The 27562-nt window shown below is 38.4% G+C and overlaps 1 long non-coding RNA gene across 3 annotated transcripts in view; it reads left to right on the top strand.

The window, feature by feature from the left end:
• LOC118904869 overlaps positions 1-27562 on the top strand; it is an 87319-nt gene that overhangs the window by 42294 nt on the left and 17463 nt on the right. For all 3 annotated transcript variants that reach the window (XR_005022111.1, XR_005022110.1, XR_005022112.1), the window contains exon 2: positions 27129-27233. This is a non-coding gene — a long non-coding RNA (uncharacterized LOC118904869). The remainder of the gene's footprint in view (positions 1-27128; positions 27234-27562) is intronic.

Here is a 27562-nt window from a genome sequence, read left to right as displayed (position 1 = left end):
TCGTGAAATAAACTCAGTTTTGCTTACTGGTTTTGTCTGCCTGGGGAATCTTCAAATCTGGTCTCTATTTTATATTATTTTAATATTTATCCTCTATCCTATTTAAAATATGAAACTCTTCTTTGATCTCATTCCTACCTCTGTCACCCCTGAAGTAACCATAATGCTGTTTTTTAATATTTAAATTAAAAAAAATCATTACATGAATATATTTTCACTTTTAATGCATATGTATGCATCCCTAAAGATATGTAGAATTGTCTAGCATGTTTTTAGATTTTATAAGAATTGTATTATACTGGATATATTTTATCAATTGCCTTTGTTGCTCAAAATTATGTTTGCTAAATTCACTTGTGTTGGTACATGGAATCCAATTCTGCCATTTTCATTTGTTGTTCCGTATTATCTTACGGAATAAATATGCCACAATTTATTCATTTATTCTTCTATTAATGGACTTTATGTTGTCTGTTGTTATTATGAAGGTCGTTCTTTTGTATTACAAACAATGCTGATCATATAGGTTCTCTTTTTTCCATATTGTGGTACACTATTTAATCTTCTGCTTAACTATTGTGGAACTCTCAGAATAAACCCAATTTGGCTACTGTCCTTAGTCCATTTGGGCTGCTATCACAGAATACCATAGACTAGGTGGCTGATAAACAATAGACATTTATTTCTTACAGTTCTAGAAGTTGGAAATCCAAGATCAAGGTGCTGGCAGATTCAGTGTCTGGTGAGGACTCTGGTTCTTAGATGGTCATCTTCTCACTCTGTCCTCATATGTTGGAAGGGGCAAGGGAGCTCTCTGCAGTCGCTTTTACAGACACTAATCTCATTCACGAGGGCTTTGCCCTTATAACCTAATCACCTCCCAAAGCCCCATCTCCAAATGCCATCACATTGGGGATTAGGTTTCAATATATGAATTTTGCAGAGGACACAAACATCTAGTGGATAACAGATATATTGAATTCTTTTTTAAAAAGTATATCTTATTTGCTAAAATGTTTTTATCCATGTTCATAAATAAGATCACCTATGGATTTTCCTTTTCCCTACATATGTCCTTTTATCATATATGTATGAGAAATTAGACTTACCATCCTGATAGAGTGAGTTAAGAGTGTTTCTTTTTCATTCCCTGGAAGAGTTTGTACAGATTGGAATTCCTTATAACTTGAATGTTTGCTAGATATTGCCAATAAAAAGTCTTAGTATGGTATGTTTGTATAGGTAGATTTTTAATTGCTTATTCAAAGTATTTAATATTGTAGGCCTTTTTAGATTTTCAATTTTTATTTGGAGTTAGCTTTTACAAGTTACGTTTTCCTAGAAAATAACGTACCTCCTCGTAGTTTTCAAAATTACTATCCTGAGGTTGTTTTAGCATTCTTTATTATCTTATCAGTCTCTGATTTATCTGTAGTTATATAGCTCTTTTTATTCCAAATAGGTATGTATTTATGGCTTCTCTTTTTTTTTTTTCTCACCTTAATCCTTCTCAAAGGTTTAGTAGTTTTTCAACTTTTCCAAAGAACATGCTTTTGGTTTTGTTGATCTTCTCTATGACTGTTACCAATTTCATTTACTTTCATTCACCTTTATGGCTTTATCTGTTCTATTTCTTAGTGATTATTTACCTTTTCTCTGTTGTAATACCTCATTCATTTTGAAACATTCTTCTAAGTACTATGATAGCTGTTACTCAAAAGTTTTGCTAGATTGTATTTTTGTCATTGATGAGTTCTAAGCATTTCGCTTATGATTCTTTGAGCCATGAATTATTTAGAAGTGTGTTTTTAATTTCCAGATCTACTTATTGTTTCAGTAGTTTTGTAACAGATGTCTGCCTCAATTGTATTGTGTACGAATGCTATGATATTAATTATACAAAATTTGTTAAAACTTATTTTATGGTATACTCTATAGTCATTTTTTTTCTAAATGTTCCACATTTGGTTGCAAAGAATGCATATCCTCTAATGGGGGTGCAGTGTTTTATATATCCATAGCACAAACTTATTAAATCTTAGCATTACTGAGTCTAAGTCTGTTTGATTTGTTCATTACTGAGAAGAATATAAAAATTTCCCAAATTATGGAATATTTGTTCATTTTTCCTTGTAATTATATAAATATTAATATAATATACATTTTGAAGTTGTGTTAATTGATGTTTATACATTTCAAATCATGTTCCCTTTTTCCAGCTTTATTGAGATATTATTGGCATATAACATACGTAAGTTTAAGGTGTACAGTGTGATGATTTGATACACATAGATATTGGGAAATGATTGCCACGATAAAGTTATTAACACCAGTATTCCCTCACATAATTATCTTTTTTGTGTGTGTAGTGATAAGAATTAAGATCTATTACTCTCTTCACAACTTTCCAGTATATAATACAGTATTGTTAATTAGAACCACTATACTGTACATTAGATCCCCACAACTTATTTACCTTATAGCTGAAAGTTTATGCCCTTTAACAAACATCTCCCCGTTTCCCACATTCCCCAGCCCGTGGCAACCACTATTCCTACTCTCTATAAGTTTGACCTTTTAGATTTCACAGTGACTGTACCAGTTTACATCCCCACCAACAGCACACAAGGATTCTTTTTTTCTCCACATCCTCACCAACGCTTGCTATCTCTTGTCTTTTTGATGATAGCCATTCTAACAGGTGTGAGGTGATATCTCATTGTGGTTTTGATTTGCATTTCCCTGATGATTAGTGATGTTGAGTGTCTTTTCAGGTACCCGTTGGTCATGTACTTGTATGACCGTATTCAAGTCCTTTGCACTATTCAGCCTATCCAGATTCTAGAGTCCTTGGGCAGACAGACCTGTTTCCTGGGTCAGCAGATGGGCAGGGCTGGTGCTTGGGTACGTGGGGATCAGCCTGGTGCCTGGGGCACCAGGGTTCACGGGGGCCAGCCAGGTGCTAAGGACCACTGGCGTGTGCCTGGCATCTGGGTCTAAGGGAGCTGGAGCAGTACTGTGACCTACTGGGAGCCTGGTTTTCCTGGAGGCTTGGGTCACAGGGGCCAGCTGGCCTGATGCCAGGGTTAGACTGGCACTTGAGCCATGGGAGTTGGCCTATAAACTGGGGCCTTGGGGACTGGCCTGGAGGTTGGGTCTGTAAGGGGGCCAATCTGGTACTAGGGCAGGCCAGGAGCCTGGGTTTTTTTTTTTTTTTTTTTTTAAGAAATGGTTCCTAGGTTCTTTTTTTTTTTTTTTTAATGCTTTCCTTTTTTTTTTTTTTAAATTTTTATTTATTTATTTATTTTTAATTTATGGCTATGTTGGGTCTTCGTTTCTGTGCGAGGGCTTTCTCTAGTTGTGGCAAGTGGGAGCCACTCTTCATCGCTGTGCGCGGGCCTCTCACTATCGTGGCCTCTCTTGTTGCGGAGCACAGGCTCCAGACGCGCAGGCTCAGTAATTGTGGCTCACGGGCCCAGCTGCTCCGCGGCATGTGGGATCTTCCCAGACCAGGGCTCGAACTCGTGTCCCCTGCATTGGCAGGCAGATTCTCAACCACTGCGCCACCAGGGAAGCCCAGGAGCCTGGGTTTATGGGAGCCCATGGGGAGCCTGGCCCTGCAGGAGCCACCTGGGGCTGTGGGAATCAGCCGAGTGCTGGGCAGGCCAGCACTGGGGTCTGTGGTGAAGTCAGGACCCCCCTTCACTCTCCTCCCACGGGGAGGGCTGCATGGGGGAGGGGTGAAGGGGGTAACTGAGTCTATCTTTTCTATCCTCCTCAATGTCTCTTTTCTTATTTTTGTGCCTCACCCAGGTGCTGCGATTCCTCACCTGGAATCCTTAGCTCTTGTGAAGGTATTTTCATACATGGATAGATGTTCAAATTTATGTTCATGGGAGGGGACAGGCACCAGAAATTCCTATATCATCATTTTTCTGACATCATCCCCTATACCTGCATTTTCATCTCTAGCTATATAATGTTTATCCAGAATAAAAAGCTGAAAGGCTGGGAAGGTTGTGAAGAGACTTCCTTGTACGTGATGCTGTGGCGCTTCAGATCTGTTCCTGTTAGCGATGGAAAGCTTTCAAGTGGATGAGAGCTACGTGGGGCAGGGTTCGTGGACAGGGGCAGAGCTTCCAGGCCCTCCCTGTGCCCACCCTCCTGGCACCTCCACACGTCCACCAACTCGGAAGCTCCCATAATGTGTCCTTTGTGAACTGTGTCACTTATCACTATGACAGCTCCCTCTCTGTATATAAGGATAAAGGCCTTTAAACAACAAGCCTATTCAATCTGATATTAATATTGCTGTATCGTCTTTATTTTTGTTAATATTTTCTGGTTTATAGTTTTTATACCTTCATTTTTAGTTATTCTGCATCCTTATATTTTAGGAGTGCCTATGCTAAATAACGCAAGTAGAGCCTGCCTGCCTTCTTTCCCTCCTTTTTTCCTCCCTCCCTTTCTTCTTCTCCCTTCATCACTGTACTTAAATGGGAGTTTACTCCTTTCATAGTTCTTTAAATTACTGACATATACACATTTTGTATCTCTTCTATGATTGTTTTTTTCTTCTCCCACTTTCTTTTGAATTGATCTTTTCCTTTTTAATTTGAAATGTTATCTGTACTCAGATTCTATTTCTATTTTACTAGTGGTTATTTCTAAACTTTTAATCCTCATAGCTAATAAATCCTAAAATATATCAACATCTGACCAACATAAGAACATCCATATTCTTTAATATATCATGTCTCAACTTACTGTTATATTTCCCAGTATTTTAGATTCACTATTTGTACCCTCCACATTAGACATTGTTATTATTAATGTAATATTATTATATTATATTAATATTATTATAGTATATTGATATCGGTATTATTGTTTTATACATCTGATGTTAGTTTAGATGCACCTCTGTTTCTCAGTTTCTTTTCTTGTCATTTACTTCTGCGTCTCAGACTTCTTTGGAGTCACTTCCTTTTCACTAAAATACATTATTTAAATTTTCATTTAGTGGTGTTCACTTGTTTGCAAACAAGTTTTCAGTTTTTCTGAAAATGTCTCTATTTTAGTTTTATTCTAAAATATGGTTTACTGGCTATATAGAATTCTATGTTGACAGTTACTTTTACTCAGCTTTTGAATATATTGTTTTGCTTTCTGACATCCATCATTAGAGTTGAGAGGTTTGTTATTAGTCTAATTGTCATTCTTTTGGGGATAATCTGTCCTTTTTCTCTGGCTGCTTTTAAGATATTCACTTTGGTTCTCTGAGATATTATACTGTAGGTTAAGGTGGAGCCCACTTTGGATTAATTGAATATTCCAAGTCTGAAAATATATATGCAGAAATATATACGTGCATATATCTATAAATCAATTCTGGAAAAGTCGTAGCCACTAACTCTTTGGATATTGCCTCTTCTCATTTTTCTTAATCACTGATGCTTTCCTTTCTTTCTGGAGCTCCAGTTACACAAATGTTAGGCTTTCTCATTTGTCACAGATGTTACTCTGGTGCTTCTTGGTATCCCAGGATGGTCCCTCCCACATTGGCTCTGGGCTTGGCTGTGCGACTTCCTTTGCTTAGTGAGATATTAGCAAATGTGACATGAGAAGGCTTGATAACACACTTGCACTTTAGAGCTGGCTCTCCTAAAACACTGCCACTACCATGTGAGGAAGCTGATCTAGCCTCCCTGAGGGTGAAGATCTTATGAAGAGAGATATCCAGCTATCCCAGCTGTCCCAGCCAAGCCTAATCAACACGAGTTAAACGCAGGTACGTGAGTATAAGTCCAGGTGGAACCAGACACAGAAAGTAACATATAACTGATATATCATTTAATCTTCCATGTCTCCTAACTTCATTCATACTTTCCATCCTATTGTCCCTCTGTTTCTTTAGGAGTGACTTTCTTCAGTTCTATTTTCTAATTTACTTAGTTTTTTCCTTCTACTGGGTTTAACTTCTCTTTACCTCATCAACAGAGTTTTAAATTTCTATTATTATATACTTAATTTCTAAGTGTCTTTTTTCAAATCTGACTGGGTTTTTGGTTAGCACTGGGTTTCTTTCTCATGGTTTTGATTCTGCATTTTATTTTTTAAACCTTTTAATATAATTTCTTTAAAATAAAACATCAAAAGAAATAAAATATGAAATCGGCTTTCATTATCTGCAAGTCCTAGGAGTCCAGCTCTGTTCTTTGATTTTCCTTCTGTAGCTCTGCTGTGGTGTCTTGTTTCCTCTTGTGTTTATAATCTTGTATTTTTAGGGTCTTGTTTGCTTAGAAATTCTATGCTGTCTGGGATGATGGCACATGGGTATTGTCCAGAGGAGACTTTCTTTGTCCTGTTCCAGCATCCTGAGTTGTTGTGGCCCAGGACCACTTTTATTAAATTCTTGGCTTAATATTTACTACCCTGGACAAATATTGTAAATTCAAATCCCAACCCTTGTGAACAGAACTATGATTAAAATTGTCCAGGAGATTATTTTTTTTAATCCAGATTCCAGATTAAGTTTGATAAATTTTATTGTAATCTTTCTGGAAAACTACTATTTTTGTAAGTCACAATTTGAGGCAGGTTTAGGTGTGTATCTAATACCCAAACCTTGTGTCCATTAAAACCTGCATATCAGATGGAGAAATAAGTCTAGATCAGCAGAACTTCTGCAGCTGCTTCACCCTATTTTTTGTTTCCATTTTGCTTTGGAGCTCTGAAGATTTCTGTTAATTTTTGGTGAATTCTGCCATATAGTTGAGAGGATGTTTGCTATGTTTCATCAAACATTTCCAAGTTCTTTTTTTAAACTGAGGATTTCAGAGTATAGAGAACACCAGACTAGAAATAGAACTAGAAATAGAACTCCCATTTCCTCTTCGCTACTTCCACTTACTAACTCCTCTTTAACAAAAACAATGGTTAATTCTCTACGCCATCTTAATTGACCTCTTATCTGCCTTTGATGCATTTGGTGATGTAGCCCTTAAAATATTTTTCTACCTCGGACTCTGAGGCTTCACATCTCCCTGTTTTTCTCCCTATCTCACTGATATCCTTCTTCTGTCTTTCTGCAGGAACCACCTCCTGGGTCAGGCTTCCAAGTTTGGGAATGTCCCAGGGGCTGGTCCTCAGCCCTCCTTTTCCATCCTAAGTGATTGTACCTCTCCTACGGCTTCACATGCCCTTTGCGCAGTGACTTACTCCTGAGTGTGTATATTTAGTTCCCGATACCTTTTCAGGTTAAGATGCACTCATTCAGCTCAATATCTTGCCTCAGGTATGATAGGCTGAAAAATCCACCCGCCCCGCCAAATATCTATATCCTAATTCCTGGAACCTATGAATGTGACCTTATTTAGAAAAAGAGCCTTTGCAGATGTGATTAAGTTAAGGATCTTGAGGTGGGGAAATGATTCTGGATTATCCAGGTAGAATCTAAATGTAATAATACATATTCTTATAAGAGTGAGAAAAAAAAATGACACATAGAAGAGAAAACACATAGGAGAGGAGAAAGCATGGTGACCGTGGAGCCAAGTGATGCCAGCAGCCACTAAAGGCAGGAAGTGGCAAGGAAGTTGTACCTGAGCCTCCAAAAAAAGTGTGGGCCTGCTGACATAAGGGATTTGGCCCAGTAAAACTGAATTTGGATTTCTGGCGTCCAGAACTGTGAGAGAATAAGTTTCTGTTGTTTTAAACCAGCAAGTTGGGTAATTTGGGAAACTAATGTACGTATCTACTAGGCAACTTCTGACCTAAAGCCGAACTCCTGATTTTCTCCCCCAACTCTGCTCTGACTTCTCTTCATGGCAATCATTTCCATTTTCAAAAAATAAACTTAAAATGATCCATTATATTTCTTTTTTCTCCCTTTACTCATCCAGTTCGACAACATACTCAGTCGACAATACCTTCAAAATATAATCTAGATGTTTTCTCATCTTTTCCACCTCCACTGCAAGCCATCACTACCTCTCACCGACAGCAGTCTCCTTCCTTTACGAACTCCAAACTCCCATTTTACTAATAGATGCCAAACTTCATAGATACCAAACTGATCTCTAAAAAATGTACATCGGATCTATATCTCCCTTACTTAAAATGCCCTCATGACTTCCATTGCCATTAGCTTAAAAGCCCAATTCCTTATAAGAACTAGTGTGACCCACTCCCCGACTATCTCCCCAACGGGTCCCCTCCCTCACTATGTCCTTCCAGCACAGTCTCAGCCTTTGCATTGTTCTTCCCTCTCCCTGGAACACTCTGCTTTGAGATGTTTCATGTTAGTGTCTTCTCATTATCCAGATTAAACATCACCCCCTCAGAGAGGCCACCACGCGCTATATCTATGTCTATATCTTTATCTGTATCTATTTCTATCTTTTTCTCTATCTCTCATTTCCATCTCCCTATCTACCTATTTTCTTTCTCTCTTTTTCTTTTTTGCTTTCTAGCTTGCTTTATTTTCTTTCTTTCCTTCTTCCTTCCTCCCTTCCTTCCTTTCTTTTTTCTTTCTTTTCTTTCTTTCTTTTCTTTCTTTTCTTTCTTTCTTTCTTTCTTTTTCTTTCTTTCTTTCTTTCTTTCTTTCTTTCTTTCTTTCTTTCTTTCTTTCTTTCTTTCTCTCTCTCCCTTTCTTCCTTCCTTCCTTTCTTTCTCCTTCCCTCCTTCCCTCCCACCTTTCCTTCCTTCCCTCCTTCCTTCCTTCTTTCTATCTGTCCACACTCATCACTCTATCTAGATCTAAGCTTATCAAATTGAACCTCCTGTGATAATGGAAGTGTTGTTCTGTGCTATTTGATATAACAGCACTAGCTCTATGTGGCTATAGCACTTGAAGTATATAGTATGACTGAGGAACTGATATTTTTAAAATTTAATTTTAATCATTTTAAATTCAAATAGCTACATATGGCTGTGGCTCTCTTATTAGTCAGCACAAATCTAGAGCAAACCTCACTCCCATCCTTACTCCACACAGTAACTATATATCTCATTGCCTTTTAAAATTGTATTTCTTAGCACTCTTGACTATCTGAAGTTATCTTATTTATTTATTCATTGTTCACGTGTATTTTCTATCTCCCTCTTACTTGCTATGAAGTAAGAGCCATGAGAGCAGGGACCTCATCTGTTTTATTCACCAGTTTTCCCCGTGCTGAATTTAGGACTCACAATTACTGCTGAAGTCATGTTGGGAGGCTCCAGCAACACTGAAATGGATATTTCACTTTGCCACCAGCTAACATGTGACCACAGATATTACTACTAGCTAACATTTAATGACTACTTTCTGTATGTCAGATTTTGAGCTAAGCAATGAACTTAAATTGTTACCTAAGTATGTAATAAATCTATGAAGTGTTATCTCTACTTTACAGATGAAGAAATTAAAATTTAAAGAGGTTCAGTAATTTGAAACCCAAACCAAGGTCTACTTGAAACTTAAGTTTTTATTTATTACCACTTTGCAATGTTGCTTCTGTCTCTGACTTCCCTGGTGGCGCAGTGGTTAAGAATCCGTCTGCCAATTCAGGGGACATGGGTTTGAGCCCTGCTCTGGGAAGATCCCACATGCTGCGGAGCAACTAAGCCCGTGTGCCACAACTACTGAGCCCATGTGCAACAACTACGGAAGCCCATGCACCAAGATCCCATGCTCTGCAACAAGAGAGGCCACTGCAATGAGAAGCCTGAGCACCACATCAAAGAGTAGCCCCTGCTCGCCGCAACTAGAGAAAGCCCCCGCACAGCAATGAAGACCCAACACAGCCAAAAATAAATAAATAAATTTATAAAAAAATAAATAAATAAACACTGTAATTAAAAGGCAGAGTTTGTCAAACTGTGAGAACTAATATGGTGCCTACAAGAAAAATATTTAAAAAGAAATATTGCTTCTGTCTCTTCAGGGAACATATGCAAATTGAGGGAGTTTTGCTTAGACAATCGTCTACTTTCCTTTAGCTTGAATATTCTGTAACTCTATACTTGGAACATAATATTTTGTACAGGGGTCAACAAACTACAACCTGCAGGCTAAATCCATCCTGCTTCCTGTTTTTGTAAAAAAAGTTTTCTGGGACACAGTTATGCTCATTTTTTCCCATATTGTCTATGGCTACTTTCATACTACAATGGCTGAGTTGAGTAGCTGTGATAGAAATTGTTGGTCTACAGAGCCTAAAATATTTATTATCTGGCCCTTTTCAGAAAAAGTTTCCTTACTCCTTTTATAGAAGTTTATAATTGTCAACTCTATATGTCCTTGATTCATAATTGAACTCAAATGATAGTATAGTAGTTTAAAGAAAACACATTTTTAAGACTATCTACTTGGTGACAAGTTTCAGGATATTGATTAATTTTATTTATTTATTTTCCAGCTTCATTAAGATATAATTGACACCATTGTGTAAGTTTAGGTGGACAATGCATTGATTTGATGCTTACATATTCCAAAATGATTACCACCATAGCATTAGCTAACACCCATGTCACTCACATTATTACCATTTATTTTTGTGGTGAGAACATTTAAGATCAACTCTCTTAGTAATTAACTTTCCTCTTATTTTCCATAATTTTTAAAGCAATACATATTAATTTATATATAATTTTAAAAGCAACACACATACTCTAGAAAATTTTTAAACAACATAACTATAAAAACATCGTTATCTCTCTACAATTTAGAGGTAACTTCTATTTCATATTCTTATATTTCCTTTTAGACCTTTTATTTTTACAGTTAAGATCATACTCTTCTGTGTGTTTACAAAGACAATTTTGAGGGGACAGTCTCTGAATGAAAGTGGTGACTTATATAAGAAATTTAATCTCTATTTTCAAGAGGTTTTTAGCAAACTGTGGCGGACTTCACCTGATCCACAGGCGGTCACTATGGTCTCATCATTGTTTTATCTCCTCCTAGAGATTTCCATTGAAAAATATATGAGAGAACAATAGGCGTTAACATCTGGAGTGCCCGGGAGGTCAAATGAAAACGGACCCTTTCGTGTTGCTCTATTTCATTTGATCCTGAAATCACAATGACCACACTATTGTATTTGCTTTGCTGGAGTAAGAAGTATGCAAAATAAAATGTTGTATTTTATATTTGGCAGTAAATTTTGTGAGAGGAAGCTCTTCACTAAGGAATTTTATCACTTATAAATTTTCTACCAGAGACATTAGAGCCTAGTGTTCAAAATAAAGGTGTGGGACAGGTTCAAATTCTGCCTCTGCTAGTTTCTAGCTGTTTGATCTCAGGCAATTTATTACCCAATATATGCTTCAATTTCTTCATCTGCAAAATGCGCGTAATTATGGGACTAAATTCCTAGGGCTACTGTGAAGATTCAGTGAGTTAAAATATATAAACTTACTTAGACGATTACTGACATGTAGTAAATATGCTTATCATAGCTATTTATTACTGAAATGAGAACATCACATTCTGGGAGAGAAAGAATAAATTGATTTTACCTTTGTTACTGGCTTAATTTGAAGTCGCTTTCTCAATATGAAAATACTCATCTAATCTACGGCAGTGCTAGCTCAATATGGTACATGTACTGAATCCATTTTGGATTGTTTTCAAATCGAAACAGTATGCAATTAGGGAAAGCCTTGGATACTCTTTATACTATTTTCCTAAGGACTTTAGTTAAATTGGTCCTCCTTTTTCATCCTTTCAATCTTCAGGAAAACATCCCTTTTTAGCAAACTAAAAGGAGGCACCATTCTTTCCTTCTTCCTTTGTGACTAATTTGCATTTTAATTGTGTCCAATAGGACAGAGCCAGACAGACAGCATGACCCAGAGCCACATTTTTGTTTTAACGATAGTGTGAGCTTGAACCAGCTCCTCGACCTTTCTGAGCATCAGTTTTCTCAACTCTGAATTGAGTAGACTGATAATTATTCTCTCTAAATTACAGAGGTATTGTGAGGGCCACATGAGATAATGTGAAAGCTAAAAATACAGTATTATACCAATATATATTTATAGCAACATTGCTACAATTCCCATCCTTCTTCTACCCACATGCATTTGTAATTCTAGAAGGACCATCGGTTTATCAACATAGTCTCACAGGGCTACAGTAACTAATGAACAGACTGGTTTATTGCCCTTGTCAACCATGGCACAGTTGCCCGTGATCATCTCTTCCAGTCTACTGATGCCAAAGTGACACTCAGTGAGCAGTGCTACTCAGCGGAGCAGCAAGAATGCAACTCTTCAGTGTGAACCACAGGAAAGCATATATGGAGAAAATGGGTGTTTTTCTAGGAATGTAAGGGAACAACATCCGGAGAAATGATGACAAATGTGCTTTTCCCACTTAGCTTAAATTTTTATCGTGATAAACCAAAACTGGATTCTCTTAAATATTTAAATATCTCTTTGGTGACTATCTCACTCTCTTGGAGTGGCAGAGAGGATACAGAACAAATAACCTTCCAGAAAATTGGCCTCTTTATGGCTACCTCCTATGCCTGTGCCCAGGCAACAGACTGTGCAGGGTTGATTCAGTCAGGAATGCTATTAGACAGCATGAGCTTAGGAGACTCTGAAATTTGGTTTCTCTTGCCCAAGATATAATTTCTGCCTGTAAAATTAGAGCTTATGTGAATTTTGCAATCTCTTATTAGAATTTTAGATCTCTCTGAAATAGTCAAATGTTCTGCCCACTCTCATTCATTCATTGACTATATACATATAGCAAGTATACTGGATGCAGGCATTGGGGCAAGTACTGAAAATGTACAACAACCCTGCTCTCTGTGAGTTTATACTATGGAGTATAGTACTTGTATCCTGCCTATTCCCAAAAGAATTTTGAGTAGTGCATACAATTAAAACTAAAGTCAAGAAAAGAAACAGAATTACAAATAAAAATGAAAGAGAGCCAGCATAAGAAAAACGCAGCAGTAAACTTTACCTGTCCCCGACAATGAGCTAATCACTATTCTTTAGAAATGGATTGGCTTGAAGTATGTCAGCTCCTAAAGAAAAAGAGATTCACTTCATGCTACATAGTCAAATACTCCAATGAACTACTCTGCCCCACCACTGCCACACACGTTTTTCTGGAAAGGCAAGTGTTTCTCTGATTAAACTTAGGCCATTGTAATCCTTGTTTTATTACAGAAACATTGTTCAAATAGGCAAATGTGGTACTGAACTTTTTACAAGGAAAAGGGTATATATGAATCTAACCCAGTCAAGGTGTTTTTGTTTGTTTTTTGTAGAGGCCTGAAATAATTATAGCTCAGCTACTTCTTAGGGATAAACTAAGGATAAATCTGGACAAACTAATGCATAAATGCTGCACTCTTTGGATAGATTCTCTTAACAAATGAGATTCATTCCCTCATTCATTTATCAAATATACAATTGACCCTTGAACAACATCAGAGTTAAGGGTGTCAACCCTCTGCACAGTTGAAAATTTGAGTATAATTTATAGCCAGCCCTCCGTGGTTCCTCAGCGTCTGTGGGTTCAACCAACCACAGATCATGTAGTACTCTAGTATCTACTACTGAAAAAAATCTGGGTATAAGAGAACCCAGGCACTTCAAACCCATTTTATTCAAGGGCCAATTATATATAGTATAGTATTTCCTTTTGTAACTTAATCAGAGCCTTTGCTGGTTCCAGCATGCAGTGTATTTAAGATCCCTACACAGGCGTTTTGGGAATCAAAGACTGAGTATGTGCTGACAAATCCTGCAAATAACATCAAATATGAAACACAAAAATCTAACAGGCAGATTAGAACTTGAAGGCAACAAAACTCTTCTATTTAAAAGATAGTTCAAATAAAATTTATGTCTACTCCCAGGATGTCATAGATGTAGAGTTAATCAAGTAACTAGTTTGACAAGTGCTGGAACCACTCACTGGGATAGAAGCTAAATTATTCAGGTGGCAAGAAATCTTTTCATGGGAACTTGTATGATGCTAAGAAATTGCTCACATAAAGTGACTACACAAACTGTACTTACTGAGTCTCAAATGATGAAATCTCTAGAATTCATAATCCATAGACTGTATAATTAATAATGGTAGGTAACATTTACTGTGGATTTACTAAGTGACAGAAATACTGCTAAGTGATTTACACAAGCAATCTACTCTCTGTTGTTGTAGAAACTGTTAGCTCTAAATCTCCCATTACGGGAACTTCTGCTCCAGAATGTGATTTTTCACCACTTACAAGAACAAGTCAAATTTAGTCCTTGTTCCACAAATATTTATTGAGTACTTACTATACATGAAGCATTGTGCTAGATGTTAAGGATGAAAGAGTCTATGCTCTTAGCAAATGTAAACTTAAATTGTTTCATCTAAAATATTTGGCATGTCCAGCTCTAGTTATCAGCAGGGCCTGAGCGGAGTACCAAGGGACACCCACCTGCAGTTGTTTAAATATTTAGCTGTTGTAAGTAAAGTTCATAATCTCTTAAATAAAATATGGTCTATTCTCTTACTTTGACAAATATACTTTCCTAATGCTCTGGAAGGATAGGATCTTAATTAGAATGCTTGGGCTCCTTGGAATTTGGTGCTGGAACATAGAGTTGAGGAAGAGGCATGTCCCAGTGCTTAGCGCCTAGCTGGGGTACCTCTCTTCCCATCTTTGGTTCATCCCACATCAAGAGGTGCCTCACATGCACACATGCGTGTTCACACATCTGCACACAGCCTCCCCTTGACTGTCCCTTAGGCATAAAGGTGATCACATGTGTAGTGTGGTCCATCCTCAGCGGAACAGACTCTGAGTTTCATAGAGTTCTGGAAGCAGACTTGGGGCTACTGGGCAGGGAATTCTGAGATCCCTGGTACCCAAGCATGACCTATAAGGAGAGAGGCTTGGGCTCCCAGTGTCTGTGTTGTGTTAGTACCATGAACCCGAGGCACAACCAGAAGGGGGCCAAGAGGGTGTCCTCTATACTGTGGGAGTGGGAAGAAGGCAAGAGTAGGGGAGCCTGTTATCTAGATCTAAAGGTAGTAACTGCTGCAAGTGAAGAGAGGTTAACCATCCCAGCAACACTGCTCACAAGCTGTGTGGTCCTTCTACCTGTAGCTCACTCCCTGGCTCCACCCATAATGACCTGCAAAATTATGAGAGAATAACTAAAATTTTCTAGAGTATGCAAAAGACCCACTCAACTCATATTCTTCACTTAAGACCCTCATTTACCTACTCTGCAAGTGCTAGGTATGCACATGCACTCCAACCCCCCAAACAAGGAAAAGACTAATGTTCAAAGGCCAAGTTATAGCTTTGTTTCCCTTGTAACTAACATTTCTACTCCTGTGTCACTCAGTCTCCTTCTTTTATTTATAAATGCTCCCAACTCCTAAAGGATATGTGTTTTTATATTTTCCAAGATAACTTCCTGATGTTCTAAAAGAATATCTCTTTGATATTGTTTAGGAAACGGATGGTTGGAAGACCTTTTCCAATTGATTCTTAATACTTAAATTTTTTTTGAAGAATAGTCCCCCAAATGCAAATGTGACTGTTCTCCCATTTTCCATACACTCTTTAATTTTCTTTTGGCACCATAATAAGTTTTGTAAACTAAGTTGGAATAAAACATTCCCTGAGCATGGTTTGATAATCATTAATAATAGTTTTTTATTTTGCAACTTTTTGTGAGACTATAAAATATATATGTAAACAGAAACTAACATAATATGTGTTAAATAATTGGCACAATTAAAGGATTGCTATTACTATTTTTCAATATTATTTTAACTCTTCAGTAAGGAATATCAGGAAACTCTAGTCAGATTTTTAAAATTCATGTCAATAAACCACAGACTTTCCAGCTTAAGCAGTAAATAATCTTTTAAACTCATTTTATAATTGATGTTAATTTAAAAATAATTTTACGCTTACATTATGCTTATACTGCTTAATTCTATTCAGCATCTAGCTTTTGTCCTTGTAATGCTCCATCAGTCAGTCCGTTTGGATCATGAATTAGCAAGTCTCCAAAATAAAGTGACAGGTTAATTAAATTATGCAAGGAAAATGGTTTTCAATTCCATACCCCAACAGAGAGAAGAGGGACATTGAAAATTTATGATTACATCAAGTCTTCTCTGCATTTTCCATCATTCTCTAATAATAACTCGAGGCCAATGACAGAGCAATCACTCTGAACTTTTAAGGATATAAATATCATCAAATTTGACCTGGTTAAGTCATATAAGCTCCATCAATGAAAGTGTGACTAGCAAAAACTTCCCTATGAAAACTCTAAGGTCAGGAAATATTTTCACAAGAGTTTATCTCATTAGAGATGTCACTTTCTTAATTTGCACCACACAACACATCTAATGGAACAATCTTGGCAAGTGTGTAGCTGTATATTCATACCCACTTGAGACACATGCCTTGGGAACAAACTATATCTGTAAGTAGTGATTTTTTGTACTATTTTCCTCTTCTATTATTTTGATCATTGTCAAGAATACTATGTTCTCTGTGAGAAGAACTAGGGTAATCAAGTTGTAGCACCAGATGTAGTAATCATGTTACCCTAGTATATTTTAGTATGCATTTCAGATTCCTGAGAGTATTATTTGAAAATAAAAGCAAAATTCAGGGAGGAAGAATGTAATTGTTGAAATATAGTAGTCGTGAAAATAACCACTTGTCCAGCAGCCCCAGGTTCTAAAAAAGCCATTTAATGCCTAAGGACAATCCATGTGCCTAGGGTAGATTTAACGTACTTGGCTCTTTTCTCCTCTTTTTCTTTGTTTTTCATCAGCAGGGGGTCTATACTCATGAAATAATTATGTGATGTCAGTCATAAGCAACATTGTGAAATTAAGCAACCTTTTCTCAGATATCTCAAAAATGTTTCCTTTCCATGACTTTTCCCCCTTAAAGATGTATCTCTCTTTATTCCTCCCTGACAATTCCTTTTGTTCTAGGAGAAAACAGTTACTCTTCCAAGCATATTGCAGACTCTGAAAGGACCACAGGGAGAAAATATTTTCCATAAAGGAAATAATGCATGTAGAATTTCAGACCTTATTGATAAGGAGTTAGGAGAACATTTCTGGGGAAATGATGGCTTTTCAGGAGCTGACTTAGGAAGTTGAGAGGCAGGCAATGTCCAGGGCTCAGTGATGACATATTAGACCCAGGTCTATGTCTGTCTTTCACCATGATATACCCGTCCACTTGCACAACACGTGCACCCTCAATCAAAGCTTGTGTGAACGAACGTAAGGTGGACACATTCAGCCAGGTGGTAGGTCTTTTTTTTTTTTTTTGGTAGGTCTATTTTTAAAGGATTCCACCTCTGGCTGTGCTCTCCTCAGTCATGGATATAAAAGTGCCCCTAAGTAGGCGTTCCAAAAGTCCACCATGGAGAAGCAACATATGACCCAGGGCACAGATAGAAATGATTGGGAGTTGAGGTCCATTCCCACTATTGTTTCATCCACTAACTTCTGAGGCAGGTTTGAGTCATTCCAATGACTCTTTGGCCATCTGAAAATTATCTTCACTTTTCTTTCTTCTCATCTTCTTTCTTTGTCCTTCCCTCAGAAGGAGGCTCTTAGGTGTTTCCAATATTATGTTTGCTAAGTCCTGAGAATGAAAAACACCTCATTCCCCAAGTTGGGTATAAATGCTCTACTTTGTAAAATATTGCTCACTTCTTCCCTTTCTTATTGAAGAAGTTATTCATATTGATAAGCGGATTGAAATAGGTCATTATTTAGATATCTATTTTATCTCTTAAAAGATATTCCATTACAATTACTTTGCAATTTCACTTCAATATAGACTCCAATAAGCATCCAATCTGAGATGCTTTCGCAAGTAATAATGTCATTTTTTTGTGTGTTTACTTCTATATATAGTGATATTCCTTCTTGATTGATATAGGTTAAAATTTTTAATGTTTTATGGTTGCAGAAGTTTACAGGTGCATTGCTAATGAGAGTCTTCTTAACATGTGAACTACTTGCAGGCTTCTCCTCAGGGTAATTAAGTTAATTATACCAAAATTTTAGAACAAATTTCTCACCTGTATATGGATATAGTATTCTATAGTAGCTTTCTACAAGCTTTAAAGAGCCCTGGAATTGTTTTTCTCAGACAATTTCCTGTATAAGCATAGTTGATTTTGAGGAAAAGGAGTAATTAAGTTATGGGATTATTTCAAATGAATAGCAAGAATGTCTTGGAGTACTGTGGATTGTGTCTCATTCATTTTTGCATTTTAGGAAAGACTAGCCAAATTCCAGCGCATACTAGATGCTCAATGTAGAACTGAATGGAACATTTTAAAGTTTCCGTATCCGCACCCACTAAAATGGTTGAAATTCCAAAAATCTATTAATATTAAGTGTTGGCAACTGGAATTTATATACACTATTGGTAGACATGTAAAATGATATAACCAATTTGGAAAATGTTTGACAGAATTTTACTAAAGCTAAGCATACCTCTGCAATGAATCAGCAATTCCACTCTTAGGTATATATACAATAGACGTGCGTACATACGTGCAACAAAAGTCACGTACAAAAGTGCTGATAGCAACACTAGCCATCATCACTGCAAAATGGGAGCAACCCAGATGTCTATCAACAGTAGAACGAATAAATAAATTATGGTATGTATCACAAAAGGGATACAATTCAGCGATGAAAATAGACAAAATGCTTCTTTACGCAACAACATGATTGGATCTCTCTCTCACACACACACACACAAGCATACACACATGCTGTTGAACAAAAGAAATGACACAAACCGACCCCATTTCTATAAAGTTCAAAAACAAGTGTAATTAGCCGATACTGTTAGAAATCAGTTGAGTGGATGGTTACCTTTGGGGAAGCAGAGGAGGATTTCTGAAATGTCTTAAAGTTCTATTGTTCTGGGCTTCCCTGGTGGCACAGTGGTTGAGAATCTGCCTGCTAATGCAGGGGACACGGGTTCGAGCCCTGGTCTGGGAAGATCCCACATGCCGCAGAGCAACTGGGCCCGTGAGCCACAACTGCTGAGCCTGCGCGTCTGGAGCCTGTGCCCCGCAACGGGAGGGGCCGCGATAGTGAGAGGCCCGCGCACCGCGATGAAGAGTGGCCCCCGCTTGCCGCAACTAGAGAAAGCCCTTGCACAAGAAACGAAGACCCAACACAGCTAAAAATAAATAAATAAATAAATAAATAAAGTAGCTATTAATTAAAAAAAAAGTTCTATTGTTCTATTTCTTGATCTGAGTAATGGTTACATAGGTGTGCTCTGCTTGTGATATTTCATCAACATGTCCATAGGAAAAATGTACTGTGTTTTCCTTTACTCTCACAGTATTACCGTATTCACAACGTTTTTTTTTTTTTTTTTAATTTATTTATTATTTATTTATTATTTACTTTTGGCTGCGTTGGGTCTTCGTTTCTGTGCGATGGCTTTCTCTAGTTGCGGCAAGCGGGGGCCACTCTTCATCACGGTGCGCGGGCCTCTCACTATCGCGGCCTCTCTTGTTGTGGAGCACAGGCTCCAGACGCGCAGGCTCAGTAGTTGTGGCTCACGGGCTTAGTTGCTCCGCGGCATGTGGGATCTTCCCAGACCAGGGCTCGAACCCGTGTCCTCTGCATTAGCAGGCAGATTCTCAACCACTGCGCCACCAGGGAAGCCCTTCACAACGTTTTTGACACAAGATTTTGGATTTTTCACACCAAGCAATTCTGAAACTAACTGCCTGGAGTTAGCGGCAGACTCCATAGTTTAAGGGCTCAGTCTCCCAAGACTCTCCCGCTTCAGACATCACTCACAAGTGACGGGTCCCCCAAGTTACCCACAACTTCTATCCTATTTGATTACAACTCAGAGGTTCCCATGACTCCCTTTTTTGGATTCAATTATTTGCTAGAACAGCTCACAGAACTAAGGAAACACATTTACCAGTTTATTATATAATAAAGGATATGCTAAAGGATGCAGATGAACAACCAGATACGTAAGGTGGGGTCTGTCCGGGTCTTGAGTGCAAGAGGGTCTAGTCCCTTGGAGTTGAGGGGCACCACCCTCCCAGCGTGAAGATGTGTTCATAAACTCTGAAGCTCTTCAAACCTCCTATTTTGGGGATTCTTTAAAGGCTTCATCACGTAGGCATGATTGATTATTAACTCAATCTTTTATCCCCTCTTCCTTTTCTGGAGGATGGTGGTGGAGCTGAAAATTCCAAGCTTCTAATCATGGGTTGGTCTTTCTGGTGACCAGTTCCCTTCTAGGAGCCCACCAAGAGTTGTCTTTTAGAACAGAAGACACTCCTATCACCCAGGAAATTCCAAGGGACTTAGGAGTTCTTGTGTCAGGAACTAGAGTCAAGGAACAAATGTTAGAACAAAAGATGTTCCTAGTGCTCTTATCACTTAAGAAATTACATGGGTCTTAGGAGCTCCATGCCAGGAACCAGGGACAGATGTATATAAAATTATTTCACAATGTCTAATTTCCATATGGTGTACTTTTCTGTGAAATGCCTACTTATTTTTGCTAAACCTAGATATTAGATTTTTATCTTGTACCCAGAAGCAGTTGGCCCTAGGAGAATTAGAGGAATGATGATTGAATATTTAGATATGGTGCCAGCTTGGAAATAATGTCTGTGAGCTTATGGTGTTGAAGTACAGAATACAATCCAAACTTGTTGGGATGACATACAATACCATTTGTGACTTGATTCTCACTTATTTCTAACCCTATTTCTTGTCTTTCTCATATATATACCATTTTTCAGCCACACTAAATCTCCTGTAGTTTTATAATACATGATGCTTTTTCTTACCTCCATACACTATAAATAATACAGTGTTTCAACTGATTAATATGGTGTTCTCCATAGGGAGAAATCTTACCTTCATAACAAAGCTTAATTATCAGGTACTCTGGGAAGACTTCCCTCATTTACTTTTTTTTTTTTTTGGCTGTGTTGGGTCTTCGTTTCTTGTGCAAGGGCTTTCTCTAGTTGCGGCGAGCGGGGGCCACTCTTCATCGCGGTGAGCGGGCCTCTCACTACCGCGGCCTCTCTTGTTGCGGAGCACAGGCTCCAGACGCGCAGGCTCAGTAGTTGTGGCTCACGGGCCCAGTTTCTCCGCGGCATGTGGGATCTTCCCAGACCAGGGCTCGAACCTGTGTCCCCTGCATTGGCAGGCAGATTCTCAACCACTGCGCCACCAGGGAAGCCCCCCCTCATTTACTTTTATGATTGTATATGTATAAATATATAAAATTCACATATATATGAAAAAATTTTAAGAATACTTTTAGTTCATATTTAAGCCAAGTCAACAAGCCAAACCAATTACATTCTGTCTATATTGGCAATTATTTTACCCAACTATTGCTAACTTTCAAAATTTTCAAAATGAAATTTTCACAACTATTCAAATAGTTCAAATGATTCTATTAAGCTGCCAGATGTAAGCTGACATTTGCATTCTTATGCACATTTTAAAAATTCAGTTGACAAAGTAATTTTGAATGACCCTGAACATCTTACACTGGATAAAGTCCAGATGGTCACTCATATCCTATGGAATGTAACATGTACAGAAAATTCATTTGTCAGACTGAATAGCGAGAAGATTCATCTCAGTTACAAAAGTCAGACTTATCTCATATTTCAAACGAAATTATTTTCTTTTACCTTAGGGCATGTAAATCAATTCAAATTGTACTCATCAGAGATTTAATGCCCAAGGCTCCATTAAAAAAAATATATGAGGGCTTCCCTGGTGGCGCAGTGGTTGAGAATCTGCCTGCCAATGCAGGGGACACGGGTTCGAGCCCTGGTCTGGGAGGATCCCACATGACGCGGAGCAGCTGGGCCCGTGAGCCACAACTGCTGAGCCTGCGCGTCTGGAGCCTGTGCTCCACAACAAGAGAGACCGCGATAGTGAGAGGCCCGCTCACCGTGATGAAGAGTGGCCCCTGCTCGCCGCAACTGGAGAAAGCCCTCGCACAGAAACGAAGACCCAACACAGCCAAATATATATATATATATATATGAATAATTAACTGGAATATCAAATATTTATTTGTATATTAATGGACATGTCTAATTATTGACAGTATTTATGATGTTTAAAGTACGAATATTTGCCTTCAATTTTGTGAAAAACCAGATATCCCATCCTACATAATTCCTTGCCATCCAGTTTAAAGTCACCATAGCAATATGTCAACAATTTAGTTGTGTGTATTCAAACCACCTTCCTATTTGAGGGGAATCCTTCTTGATGTGAATCTTGGTGGAAAGAAATGTCCTGCTTCCCAACATGATGCCAAAGAGAATCAGTGGTTTTATCCTGTGCCCAGAAGCAGCTGGCCTTCGAAAAATGAGAGAAAGGATGACTGACAACTTAGTTATGGTGCCTGCCAGGTTGGCGGCAATGCCAGGAGAGATTGTGGGGCAGAACTGTAGGATATGATAGGTGATCTGAACCAGCAAACAATTATGGCTAGTTACTTTCATGTCAGAACACATGCATTCAGACAAAAAAAGATCTACTCACAAAATGTTTGCTTCCCATTCCTGTAAGCCTCAATTTGCAAGTCTGGGGTTTTGGGGTTTTAAATGCCCAAGGAAGGATAGCTTCTCACAGTGGATACAATTGTTCCTCAGAATTGAAATGAGACAGTTTTGCAGGGGCTTTCCTCAGGAAGTGGACTCTGAGATGTAGATTAGCATACAGATTTGTCAGAGTGCTCTAGTGTTCTGCACCTGTGGAAGGAAAGAGATGTGGAAACAGGACTTGGTAGAGGGTGAAGTCAAGCTGTGTTGTGATCTCAAGGAATTTCAGCCGGCCCTATGGGTAGCTAACATGGGTTGATCCTTTAGAACTCTTCTGAATTGGGTAAGAGACCCAAGCCTTTATACTCCTGAGTCTATCAGTCACTGGAAATGGGTTACCCCAAAAGAGGGTGTGAACTTCAGTGAAATGGCTCTCTTCAGCTGAGGCAACCCCAAAGGGGGGTGACAGCTGAGGGCTGTCTGCCAGCAGCCCTCTTAGCATTTAGAGGATTAGGTCCTTCATTCCAGAAGGGGAATAGAGAGATCAGTGTGGTGCATCAAAGAGTCCACCACAGGCAGTTTGCTTCCCACTTGTTCATGCTACTGGGAAAATAGTGAAAGATAAAGTTATAATGTTGGATAGGCTAAGAATTAACCTATTAAGGTGGTCAAAGATAGCTATTTCACCAAGAGGGGAGGAAGGAGGATTAATGGAACTGAGGAAGCTCCTGAGGCACTTCCTTCTACTATTATGTCCAGTCGTAAAAGCTAATGGGAGACTACTAGTTACACAAAACTGCCAGGACCAACAAAGACCAAGATCCCTCCAGAATAAAACTTTGGGTCATCAAACCACTTAAAGGGCTTTGAGGAATAGAGGTAATGACTGAAAACAAAGGCAATATATTGGGCTGGCCAAAAAGTTCGTTCGGGTTTTAGGCAAAACCCGAACGAACTTTTTGGCCAACCCAATAAAATGTGTGGGAGTTATAAATATTGATACAAGCTACACTTTTATAACCAATCCCCGTGCTTGTAACAAGTAACAGATTAGTTACTAGGCTAAAGTGCCTCTTAAATTCGACTAAACCTCCTATCAATATTTTTCTCCTTTTCATGTCATGTATAATATATATATTTTAACTCCTTACATGATGTCTCTCCTTTTTTCCTACTACTGCATGTCAGCAGTAGCTAATAGTATAACCCTGCACTGTACAATATGATAATCACTAGCTATCTGTGGCTATTTAAGTTTAAATTAAATTTAATATAATTTAAAATTCGGCTCCTCAGCTGTACTAGCATTTGCTCAATAGCCACATACAAGTATTGGCTACTGTATTGGATAGTGAAGATTTAGAATAATTCCATCATCGCAGAAAGTTCTATGAACAAATGGCTCTTAGAATCACCTGGAGAGCTTGTTAAAATTCAGGTTGCTGAGCACTACGCCCAAAGGTTCTTATTTAATAGGTATGGGCTGTGACCAAATAATTTGCATTTCTAACAAGTTCCTAGGTGATGATGCTTTGGGTACAGGGAGAGTAGTGTTTAGGCGCTACATTAGTCACTATGGAAGTGGGATTGTGACAGATCTGAAGATGGAAGAATTTAATTTAAATGGAAGAGATGAAAGAGATTCTGGTCTTGGAGTAGAGTGAGTGCAGTTTTTGACAAAACAGTTATTAGTTACATTAGGCAAGAGCTTTTTATTTTAGAATATTAGTATGAGGATAAATGTGTACATGGATGTTAGGCAGACAAACATGGTGAAGAATATTGGATATTTGTCATTTTTCCTGCTCAGAATCTAATCCTTGTTTCTTTTCCAGGGAAATCCCTATTGTGTGAATCTTAGTAAAATGCAAAACTTTATCTCTCATTGTGGAAGCCAAAGTGGGATCTGTCACAATCCCACTTCCATAGTGTCTAATGTAGAGCCTAAACACTATTCAGCCAGATCTGCTCTTTCTCTGCTCCCTGAGCCTGGAAAGGGAATAGTATATTGGCTCAGAAGATTGAATATATTTGCCTGGGATTTTGAACCTTGTGGGAATGATTCAAGAGCACAGAACAATCAGAATTCATTTAATGTGGCGCAGTCTATGAGTGGTTCTGCCAGGCTTGGGTTCCGTCATGGAAGCAATGGTCCCAGCAGCAACTGGGGCTTAGAGAAATGATGACACGGTGGCATCGTGGTCAGATTTTTGCTGCTGTATAGTTTTAGGCGCCATCTTCTTTCCTGTTTTCCAAGACTGTTTTTCCATTTTTCCACCACTTCTATGATCCTCTCTATGCTCACTCTTTAATTACCCATTTTTATTAAATCAGCCTGAGTTAGATTCTGAAGTTTGCAACCAAGAGACTTGACTGTCCTCTTCCTTGTCCAGGAAGACTTCTTTGATGTGGAGCTAGCCGGTCATTCTCTTGTTTCACAGAGAGATTAATTCCAGCTGATGTAAGTCAAGAAGGTGTTTCTGAATGAATGTATAGAACTTTATTAAATGCCTTGTACTTTTGTTGAATCCTCAGATAGTAAGCTCCTTGTAGATCAAAACTGCTATTTTCATCTTGTATTCCCTACAATCAACTAGCAAAACATTTGAATATGAATTATTTCAGAAGAAAAAGGGGCATCCTTTTGCTCTGCACTCTCAACATAAATGTCACCTCATTTTTAAGCCCTTTCCTCATCATCTGTAGCCAGGCCAACCCCAGTCAACTGTTTTTTATTATCCTGGTTTATTTTCTTTATAACACGTATCTCTCTATTAAATTATATATTTTTACATATGTGTTAATTTGTCTCTAGCCCCTCTTGTATATAAGCTCAGTAAGAGCAGCAAGCTTCACTACAGATCAGCCTGGACAAAAAAAATTAAACTCTCACTGGTTTCAACCAAATTCTTTCCACACAGAGAATTTTGAGTTTGGCTAAAATTACCAAACAGCTGAAAGTCAGAGGAAAGAGTCACTTCTAGTGACCATCTACATATCACTGGCTAAAATCTCCCCCTTTTTTCTTTCCCCTTTCCTCTCTTTTCCATTTCCAAGCAGTATAAAGTCCTCTGTTTTTTTAATGCACAACATTTATAAATCATCATCTGAAGCCTGAGCAGACTTCAGAATCCCATTCTTTACCTTCATTTATCTATCAAAGTGTTTCTTCCAAACAGCTCTCCATAGAAGTAATTAAATGTAAATTTGTTACATTACTGCCTAAAATCTTCTTCATCTAGATTACTCCTGTCACAAATTAAAGATTAGTGGAATAAAAGTGTGTGTGTGTGTGTGTGTGTGTGTGTAGACACGTACCTGTGGGTAAACTCTGAGGGGAAGAGATATCTCATTGCTTAGCCTCTCTGCCTGTAGACATTTCACTGAGTACTTGAGTCTAATCCTGGCTGCATCACTGACAGAGTAAACAAATCACCAGGAATCCTTGACTTGCATTTTCTTTTTCATGAAACTAATGGGTATATCAATTGATCATGCATATGAATTGGCAAATACATAGATGGAAGGCAATAGATGGCTTTTGTCTTTATTGAATAAAAGGGGACTCACAGTTTAAAACTTCATTAGGTTTAGCCCTTTGCAAACAAAAGAACTCACTGTGAGATGCAGGCTTAGTTATTTGTCTTCAGATATGCCTACCTCAGGTGACACACTGATTGTAGTCAACAAATCTGACAGAGATGATCACAGGAGGATTAGCACGGAGCTGGAGAGAAACAGCACAAATCCTAAAAGACTGCATTTCAGCTGGGCTGATAAACTGTCATCTTACAGAGCACACAAGTGCTGCCTTCCTTTAGGCAAAGATAATCTGTGCCTGTGAGCTTGGTATAAATTTAGCAACCAGAGAGGAGAAAAATAGAAAAAGACCTGCAGCCGAGGGGGGTTTTAAACCTTGCCACGGTAGAACAATACCTGGTCCTGCATAAATAGAGAGAAAAAGAAGTTTAAAAGGGGCTCTTGTGGAAGGGCTGACATCCAACATCACCCTGCCTGGGCTGGGCTTCCAAACTCAGCGTGGTGTCTGAGGGACAAATCGCCTTTCCCTCTTTCACTGGTAGCTTCAGTTAAACAAAACTCTTCGCTTTGGACTTTGTTTGCTTTTGCCATATTCAATCAATGTCACCCTCTCACCCCTCTGGTCTCCTTTCCGTAACAAATCCACTCCCCCACTTCCACTACCACATCCACACACACCCCAGAAAGCACAAATAGAAAAAACACAGACTGTTTTATGGACAGTTGACTGAGCGACGCATATTTGAGCAGAAACAAGAAAGTTGTGGAATATACCCCCAGGTTTCAGTTGTCACTGTCACCTGTTCTGTGGTGCTCATCCATGCCAAGCCCCACGGTGAGATTCTGACATTCTCCCTTGTTCGGTGGGAAGTGACCTTTTCCTAATCAACTTGATCACAACCTTCTCCTGATTTATTTTAGTTTGCCTATTTTAAAACACTTGTGTGATGTGTATGGCTAGCCTATCTATGCTAATATTCTACTGCCTGGTCATTTACTTACAGAGATGAACCTCTAGGGAAAGGGAGAAGTGTGTGCTCGTCTGACCAGGAACCCAGCATCACAACCCAGGGAAGGTGATGTGCCTCTGTGTGACAGAAAGAACACATGTAAATCCAATCAAAATAACTACTTTTTTATGAACAGGAAAAGTTTGAGACAGAAATAGACACATTTAAGGGCTTAGGACTTTAAGGAGGAAAGAGCAGAGTTGCAACAAATTTAAACCAGCTTCAGAATGTAACTTCTCAAGAGATGTGGACATTTTTGGTTCATTTACATTTTCAAGGATGCTAACATGTCTGGTCCTAAAGAAGCTAACAGATTGGGAAACACCTGGACATGACCATATAATGTGGCGAGGAGCACATCCAGGCCCAAAGGTAAGCATGACGGGTAAGCGACCTTGTAGAGAACCATTTAGAGGAAACAGCAGAAC

Source organism: Balaenoptera musculus, chromosome 12 (assembly GCF_009873245.2).
Source record: "Balaenoptera musculus isolate JJ_BM4_2016_0621 chromosome 12, mBalMus1.pri.v3, whole genome shotgun sequence".
NCBI classification, from domain to species: domain Eukaryota; kingdom Metazoa; phylum Chordata; class Mammalia; order Artiodactyla; family Balaenopteridae; genus Balaenoptera; species Balaenoptera musculus.
Note: the sequence above shows the minus strand (reverse complement) of the source record. Positions and strands in the feature narration are given on the sequence as shown.